Here is a 9,656-nt window from a genome sequence, read left to right on the forward strand (position 1 = left end):
GGCCGAAAGGAATAGAAAAAAAAAATTAAAGGTCATAAGAGAGTAATTAACAAATATATATATATAAATATAAAGAAAAATAAATAAATAAAAATAGAATGAGTAGAAAAAAAAATAATGAAAAGGGGGTGGGTGTGGGGGTGGGAGGGCCAGGAGCAGGCAAGAGGGAGGGGCAAGAGGGAGGAGCAAAGGGGAGGGGCAAGGGGGAGGGGGAGGGGTCAAGGGTCACAGGTATCACGCGTCTGGGAATTAGATCAATTAGAAACTTTTCTTTAATTTCCATACTATATCATTATTACTATCATTATCATTATTATTATTTTATTATTATTATTACTATCATTATTATTATTATTATTTTATTATTATTATTATTATCATTATTATTATAATTATTATTATTATCATTTTTATCATTATTATTATTATTATATCCTTTCTTTCAAAATAACAATAACTATCATTATTATCATTATTATCATTATTATTATTTTTGTTATCTTTATTATTATTGTTCGATTACCATTATCATTATTATCATTATTATTATTATTATTATTACTATAATTATTATTGTTTTATTACTATTACTGTTATTATTATTATTTTCATTATTATTTCTATTATTATTATTATTATTATTATTATTATTATTATTATTATTATTATCATTATCATTATCATTGGCATTATTGTTATTACTATATTTACTATCATTATTATCATCATTACCATCATCATCATTATTACTTTTATTTTCATTATTATTAGTAGTAGTGCTATCATCACCATTATTATTATTATTATTATTATTATTATTATTATTATTATTATTATTATTGTTATTATAATCGTGATTATCATCATTGTTAGTGTTATTATTGCCATCCTTATTACCATTATTATTATATTATCATTAATACTATTGTTATCATTATCACTGTTATTATCATTACAATCATTATCATAATTGTCGATATTACCATTCTTATCATTATAGCAATTATTATTATTATCACCATTAATATCATCGATATCATTAGTATCTTAATCACTATTATTAATCAACTTATTTATCAACTTTGACAAACTATGGATGGAAAAAGGAGGGAGAATAAACGTAAAAAAAAGAAATAAAAGGAAAGAATAAGAAAGAAAATCGAGAGAGATTTATTTGACCGGTTTCGATTGAAAATACAGGACCTAAGAAAATATAATCGAAACCTCTTATATGTATTTTCTTTCACTGTTAAGCTATTCATTCTCATTCCATATCTTTAGAAGGAAGAAAAATATATATTTAATCATGTTTTTATTAATTTATTTATTTGTTTATTTTTTTCTGTTCTATTTTTTTTTTTTTCTCTCTCTAATAAATTTTAAGCAGAGGGAGTGAAGGAGGTTAATAAACTTGAATAGGAAAGGGGTGGAGGGTGGAAGAAGGGAAGGAGGGAGGAAAGAAAGGGCGAGAGGGATAGATAACGAGGAAGAACGAGGGAGGGAGGAGTGGAAGGAGGGAATAATTGGAGGGAATAAAAATGAGAGGGAAGGAGGGAGGGACGTGGGAGGAAGGAAGGAAGGGACGGAGGGAGGGAGGGAGGGAGGGAGGGACAGGGGAGGGAGGGAGGGACAGGGGAGGGAGGGAGGGAGGAAGGGAGGGACGTGAGAGGGAGGGAGGGAAGGAGGGACAGGGGAGGGAGGGAGGAAGGGAGGGACGTTGGAGGAAGGGAGGGAGGGAGAAAAGGAAGGAGAGGATTATCTTTAGATAGGGACTGAAATTAGGAGGCAGGGAGGGAAAGTGCGAAGGAGGGAGGGAGGGAGAGTAAGAAAGAGTGAGGGAGGAGGGAGGGAGGAAAGAAAATGAAGAGAAGGCAGACAGGAAGGAGAAAATAGAGGAATGAGGGAGAACGAGAGGTAGGGAGGGTAAATAGACGTTAGAGTAAGAAAAAGGGAGGGAGGGAGGGAGGGAGAATAAGGAGGAAGGAAGGGAGTAATAGAAGGAGTGAAGGAGAGAAGAAAAGAGAAGGTTCTGCCTAACGAGATCCATCATATTACGTACAAGAATATTTATAAAGATTATGCAACATAGTTACATGTTACTGAGAGAGAAAGGAGGGTATTATATAAACAGTCTAAACACAAGATATTGTTGACTTGCTTGTTATCTATCGCCTAATTTCTATGTAATCTATTCTCTGTTTAATTATTTTCCTCTTATTTTCATTGTTGTTGGGTCATCTTCAGAGGAGAAAGGGGTGGGGGGTGGGGGGGGGAGGTCAGTGACTATTTACTTCTTCAGAAATCAAATTTACTTCTCAACTTCTATATCGCGTTAAACTATCGTCTCTCTCTCTCTCTCTCTCTCTCTCTCTCTCTCTCTCTCTCTCTCTCTCTCTCTCTCTCTCTCTTTCTCTCTCTCTTTCTCTCTCTCTTTCTCTTTCTCTCTCTCTCTCTCTCTCTCTCTCTCTCTCTCTCTCTCTCTCTCTCTCTCTCTCTCTCTCTCTCTCTCTCTCCCGTACTCTAATACCAGCGTGTTTCTCTTCTTCCACCCCATTCGCACTCACACATGCAATCACGCATAAAAACAAACGCACCCAAAAAAACAAAACAAAAAAACACACACAAGCAAAAACGCAAACAAAAACACAAACACAAGCACACATACACACAGACACTAACACACCCCTGCACACACTTACGACCACGTGTCTATGTTTATTATTAATGATGGTGCAGGTTACGTCACTGAGGGAGTGTTAACTGGTTCACTACTCTCTGCAAGTTCTTTTACTCTCACTTTCGGTAGAGAAGGGGGGTGGGGGGAGAGATAGAGGGGGAGGGGAGAGGGTAGGGGGAGGGGAGAGGGAAGGAGGAGGGGAGATGGAAGGAGGAGGGGAGAGGTAAGGAGGAGGTTGAGGGTGAGGGAAGAGGGTGAGGGGAGAGTGAGAGAGAGGAGGAGAGGAAGGGAGGTAGGAGAGGGTAGAGGTTGAGAAGGGAGTTAGGTAGGGAGATATATAGATAGATTGAGAGAAAAGGAGAAAGAGAGAGAGAGAGAGAGAGAGAGAGAGAGAGAGAGAGAGAGAGAGAGAGAGAGAGAGAGAGAGAGAGAGAGAGAGAGAAGAGACAGAGAGAGACAGAGAGACAGACAGACACAGAGAGACATGGAGACCGAGAAAAAAGAGAGAGACAAGGAGAGAGAGAGAGAGAGAGAGAGAGAGAGAGAGAGAGAGAGAGAGAGAGAGAGAGAGAGAGAGAGAGAGAGAGAGAAAGAGAGAGAGACCGAAAAAAGAGAGAGAGAGAGAGACAGAGAGACAGACACAGAGAGACAGGGAGACCGAGAAAAAAAGAGAGAGAGACGGAGAGAGAGAGAGAGAGAGAAGGGAGCTAATACTGCCGTAACAACCCCGTAATGACGATGAGGATTTTAGCGAATTTCTGCCGCTGCTGAACTGGAAAGTTGAAACGCGTGCGACGGAACACACCAGCCAAAAGGGTTCTAAATTCTCTCTCTGTCGTCTCCCTTCGACTGAAAAGTAACATCATGAAAGGCCAACTGACCTTTCTCTAATGCCTTCCTTTATCATTTATTTCTATCATTATCAGGATCTTTTTACTTTCTGTTACTTATAATAGTGATGGTGATAATAGTGGTGATGACGATAATGATCATAAGAGGACTATTTTAATGATAATGATAATGATAATGGTAATAGAAATAATAAAATGATAATGATAATAATTATAAAAATTATAATGATAATAATTATAATAATAGTAATAATAATGAGAAAAAAAGAATGATAATAATGATAATAATAACACCAACAATGATAATGACGATAGTAATAATAATAATAATAGTGATAATACCAACAAATAACATTAATATAATGAAACCAGCTTGACATTTCGAAGTTTCTAGAACGTCGCCCAATTTGATAAAGATTCCTACAGCCTAGGATGACTGGCACTTTTTTCCCTACCTTGGCTCTGCTCCGGTCTGCTGGCTGCTTCTGCTCACGTATGCTTTGGAGATGGTGAGAGGGATAATGAGGATGGTGAGAATGATGGTGGTGGTGATGATAATGGTGATGGTGATTATAGTGATGGTGAAAATGATGGTGGTTGATGAGAATGGTGGTGGTGATTATAGTGATGATGATAATGGTGGTGGTGATGATAATGGTGATGGTAATTATAGTGATGGTGATTATAGTGATGGTGATTTTGAATGTGATGATGGTGATGATATTGGTAGTGATGATGATAAGGAAGAGGACCTTAATGATAATATAGAGAATAGTAATAGAAATAGTACAGTAATAGTAATAAAGATAACATACCCTTTCAAAACAATAACAATAACAACGGAAAAAAATAGCAACAGCCCCATCAAAGCAACAGTAATGACGAATGATATATACAATACTAACAGTTATAAAACGAAACACGCTGAAAAATTCCTGTTAAAGATTGAGGTTAACCGGAAAATCTGGAACACTTCCGTACACAGAATCTATTTTCTCCCGTAACCGGTTTCCCTGTGATGTTGCCATTACTGTATTGAAGCTTTACTTCAAGTTTTGAATTGTTTAAAGGCTTTGTTGCTGTCATTTTCGCTGTTTTCGTTGTTATTATCATTATTATCGTTTATTATCAGTGATTGATTTATTATCATTATGAGAGAGAGAAGGAGAGAGAGAGAGAGAGAGAGAGAGAGAGAGAGAGAGAGAGAGAGAGAGAGAGAGAGGGAGAGAGAGAGAGAGAGAGAGAGAGAGAGAGAGAGAGAGAGAGAGAGAGAGAGAGAGAGAGAGAGAGAGAGAGAGGGAGAGATAGATAGATAGATAGATAGATAGATAGAGAGAGAGAGAGAGAGAGAGAGAGAGAGAGAGAGAGAGAGACAAAGAAAGAAAGAGAGAGAGAGAGAGAGAGAGAGAGAGAGAGAGAGGAGAGAGAGAGAGAGAGACAGAGACAGAGGAAGAGAGAGAGAGAGAGAGAAAGAGAGAGAGAGAGAGACAGAGACAGAGAGACAAAGACAGAGAAAGAGAGAGAGAGAGAGAGAGAGGGGAGAGAGAGAGAGAGACAGAGAGAGAGAGAGAGAAAGAGAGAGAGAGAGAGAGAGAGAGAGAGAGAGAGAGAGAAAGAGAGAGAGAGAGACAGATAGAGAGAGAGAGAGACAGAGACAGAGGCAGATAGAGATGGAGATCCATGATTTATATGCGCTTTTTTTTCTCTCTCTCTTTTATTTTTTTAAGTCATGTGGTTATAATTTCCAACTTACTAAGTCAAATGATCCTATATGTAACTTTTAGTATATGCTGATTCTAACATTTCCATGAGTTTACAATGTCTACAAAGGAAACTTTAAAATTCGTCACTGTGCTAAAACCCTATATTTTTTTATTTTTTTTAGCTGGCATTTATACAAAAAGAAAATAAAGATTAACAGAAAACTCGGTTGAATTCTACGATTAACCGATAGATGGCAATAATACGTAAAACCATATATTATATATTATTAACACGTTTTCTTCACTGATTGTTACTGAATCTGAAAATATATTTAAATATCCGTTTATTGCTCTAAGCATACTAATCTATTTTTTTTATACATAATCACTTATAAGGAATACATTTGTTAAGATAATATGCAAAGAAAATAATAATAATGATAATATCCTCAGTTACATTAAACTATATCAACATATTTAAGAAGGTTTTGAAAGTGTGTCTGATTCTAGGAGTAAAAAAACAATATTATATATGATGATATTTCATGACTTTTTAAATGTTTGAGATGTATATACTTTTACTTAAGGTTTCTTAAGTTATTTTCTTGAATGATTAGTTATTTCAGACTGAAATCACTACTACAGTATATCTATAAGAGCTAATATTGTTGTTTTGTTTCTAATAGTTAGTCAGTTAAGATAACTTAAGTAGGATAAACCAAGTAAAAACCACAACTAAATGATTGATTTAGAATGTACTGATAACTATTGATATAAAGAGCAATAAAGATACAAAATAATGATCTGCCATTACGTGATTGTTTAGACTTAAAGCTGAAAAATACCCATGTCTACCATACAGATTTAGAAGACAAGGAACCACGTAGTAGGCAATTCGTTTCCGATGAGCGTTCGCACCTCCAAGAATCGCTCCATATCAGCCTCGATCCATTACAAGAATCCGGGTCACCGCCATGAAACCTGATCAATGATAGCCATCCCAAATTCATAAACACCCCCCTCCTCCCGCCTTACCCATTCATAAAAAAAAAAGATACACTCTCACCATCCTTTCACGTAGTACTGTTGGCCGACCACCTGTTTCTACACTAACGTAAACTTACACCGACGTACATCTCGTCTGACAACTAAATCCACCTTGGCTATTGATATGATCTGATGCCTCTCAGCAGCAGTCCGACAATTTATCAATAGTCGATAATAGTTACTTATAGAAACTTAATTTTCATATCGTCTGATTCGCTCGACTGCATAGAAAAGAGTGAGAAAGCGAAACATAGAGTTTATAGGCGAAGAGTTGTTGCATTTTGTCTGTTTGTTCAAAGAAATACTGAAATTACATGTATAAGTATTATTACTATTATTATTGTTGTTGTCATGAAAGAAACAAGGGAAGGAGGCGAGCTAAAGAAGAAGGGGGAGAGGAGATAGAGAGGGGAGGAAGGAAGAAGGGAGATGAGAAAATGTAAAGAGAATGAGAAGGAGAAACGAGAGGAAGAGAAGGAGAAAGAGAGGTACGGAGAAATAGATAACAAGATGTAAGAAAAGAGAAGAAAAGAAACCGAGGAAAGGAGATGTGGGAAGAAGTAGGAAGAGAGGAAGGGAATAGTGAATAAGAAAATGCAATCAAAAGGAGAAAATGTGGAATAAGAACAGAGTAAATGAGAAGAAGGATTAGAGAAGAAAGAAGGAGGAAATACAAAGGAAAACAAAATAAATGAATAATCAGTAGAAAGAGACAAAACCAAGGAACAGAAATAAACGAGAAAGGGATAACAGAACAACGAGAGAAAACAGAAAATTAAACGACAGAACGAATGAAAATAGAAAAAAAACAATGAAACTAAAAAAAGAAAAGAAATCGAGGAATAATGATAATAATAAAAAAAAGCTTGAAACAAATAAATAAAAAATGAGAAGACTACCTGAATCTGAAATAAAATTACTATAATTATTGTTATTAATTTTTCAACATTAGCAGCTCTTAACGTATTTAGTAAAAAAAATAATGGCTTGAAAGTAATTAAAGCTAAGCTTCATTATTTAAGAATATCCTCACATAAGTTTATTAGCGAAAAATTACATAGGTGTATGCGTATTCAGTCAAAGATTAATGACTTGATCGTAATTAAAGCAAAGCCACATTATTAAAAAAGAAATTACTTGACTAAAAAAATCACAAATTTATTTATGAAATATTTCATAGGTGTATACGTATTCAAAGATTAATGGCATGAAAGTAATTAACTAAACCTCATTATTTTTAAAAGTCTAATACTAAAACAAATCACAACTTTAATAATAAAAAAAATGACCTAGGATTATACAGTTAGTACGTTTGGTTATCCTGTGATAAGCTGGCTAATTTTCCTGCTTGAGACGAAGCCACAGGAGATGAGTGAGCAGCATCCTCTCTCTTCTACAAAGTGTTCCTGGAGGTGACACTTGATAAGAACTGGCCAGGCTGCTTCACCTACAAGTCCTCGCATTGTATTTCCTACAGTGTTAATAGCGGGAATGCTAGGTGAAGTTTGTACAGGGGATATTAGACCGCCATTGTGTGTGTTCATTTCATCTTGCTTGATACCAACGCTAGTGTGTCAAGCGTCTGGGGTTTGACACCTGTGTTTTATTTTGCGAAATATTTGTGTAGTTTTTTTTTTTTCTCTCGCTATTTCTGTTGTTTATTAATTTTTTGTCTTTGGTGTTAGTGATGACTTTTTCTACTTCATTTCTTTCATTATTTTTGTCGTTTAGAGGGATGAAGATGAGGATGAGGATGAGGATGAAGATGAGGATGAGGATGAGGATGAGGATGAGGATGAGGATGAGGATGAGGATGATGGTGATGATGATGATGAGGATGGGGGTGACGTTGAGGGTGAGGATGAGGGTGATGCTGATGGTGGTGATGAGCATGATGGTGAGGAGGAGTAGGATGGTGATGGTGAGGATCAGGATAGGGATGATGAAGATGATGAGGATGATGATGATAACAATAGTGATGAGATGGATGACAATAATGCTAATAGTGCAAACGAAAATGATAAAGATAAGTCATTTCCTCGCTTACTAACTTAACAAACAAACAAACAAACAAATAACAGCAAATTTGACATAACAAGTGAAGCATTGATCTTGCTCACGATCTCCCGAGAGCATCTTTCCCCAGACTGAATTATTTGAATGGATTCGAACATTCTTAGAGCTAAGTAGGCCTCTAAGTTAAGCTTATTGAAACCAACACATCTCAGAGGTTAATAAAAATGTGTCAGGAAGTACCAGATTTGAGACCTCTATTGAGGATGATGATAATGATGATGATGAGGAGTAGGAGTAGGAGGAGTAGGAGGAGGAAGATGATGGTGATGATGGTGATGATAATGATGATGATGATGAGGAGGAGGGTGATGAGTAGGAGGAGGAAGATGATGGTGATGGTGATGAGGGTGAGGGTGATGGTGATGATGGTGATGATGATGATGATGAGGAGGAGGAGGAGGAGGAGTAGAGGGAGGAAGATGATAGTGATGGTGATGAGGGTGAGGGTGATGGTGATGATGGTGATGATGATGATGATGATGATGATAATGATGATGGTATAATCTTTCTAGTACATATATCTCATGGAAGTTATTAAAGGTTCTGTGGAGAAAGTTATCTCCATTATCAGCTTCACATCATCATCACCACAACCATAACCACCTCATCAGATTTTTATATCGTCATTATAATCATCATTATCATTATAATCCTCTTCATCCTCATCATCATCACCATTATCGTCATCATAATCACCATCATCATTACATAATCCTCCTCCTGCTTCTCCTCCTCGACATCTTTATCACAATCATCCTCTTCTTCCCCCTCCTCCATCACTATCATCACCATCACCATCCTTCTCCTCCTCCTCCTCCTCCTTTTCCTCCTCCTCCATCACCATCATCACCATCACCATCACCATCCTTCTCCTCCTCCTCCTCCATCATTATCACCATCCTCCTCCTCCTCCTCCTCCATCATTATCATCATCATCATCCTCCTCCTCCATCATTATCACCATCCTCCTCCTCCTCCATCATTATCACCATCCTCCTCCTCCTCCTCCTCCTCCATCATCATCACCATCCCATCCTCCTCCATCACCATCATCATCATCATCACCATCCTCCTCCATCACCATCATCATCATCACCATCCTCCTCCTTCTCCTCATCATTAGCCAGCTTTTCCACCTTGCCCCGTTTCCCGGCTCCCCTGGCCTATTGCATGCCCGGGAAATCACAGCCTCGTTACCTTTGAAGCTGAGCTGGAAAATCAACATTGCAAGACGTTCTAGAATTGAGTGTCCGACATGCTGAGCGTCCAGTGATCCATTGCAAGGAAGCTGCCCGTGTCTCG

Source organism: Penaeus chinensis, chromosome 32 (genome assembly GCF_019202785.1).
Source record: "Penaeus chinensis breed Huanghai No. 1 chromosome 32, ASM1920278v2, whole genome shotgun sequence".
Classification (NCBI taxonomy): Eukaryota; Metazoa; Arthropoda; class Malacostraca; order Decapoda; family Penaeidae; genus Penaeus; species Penaeus chinensis.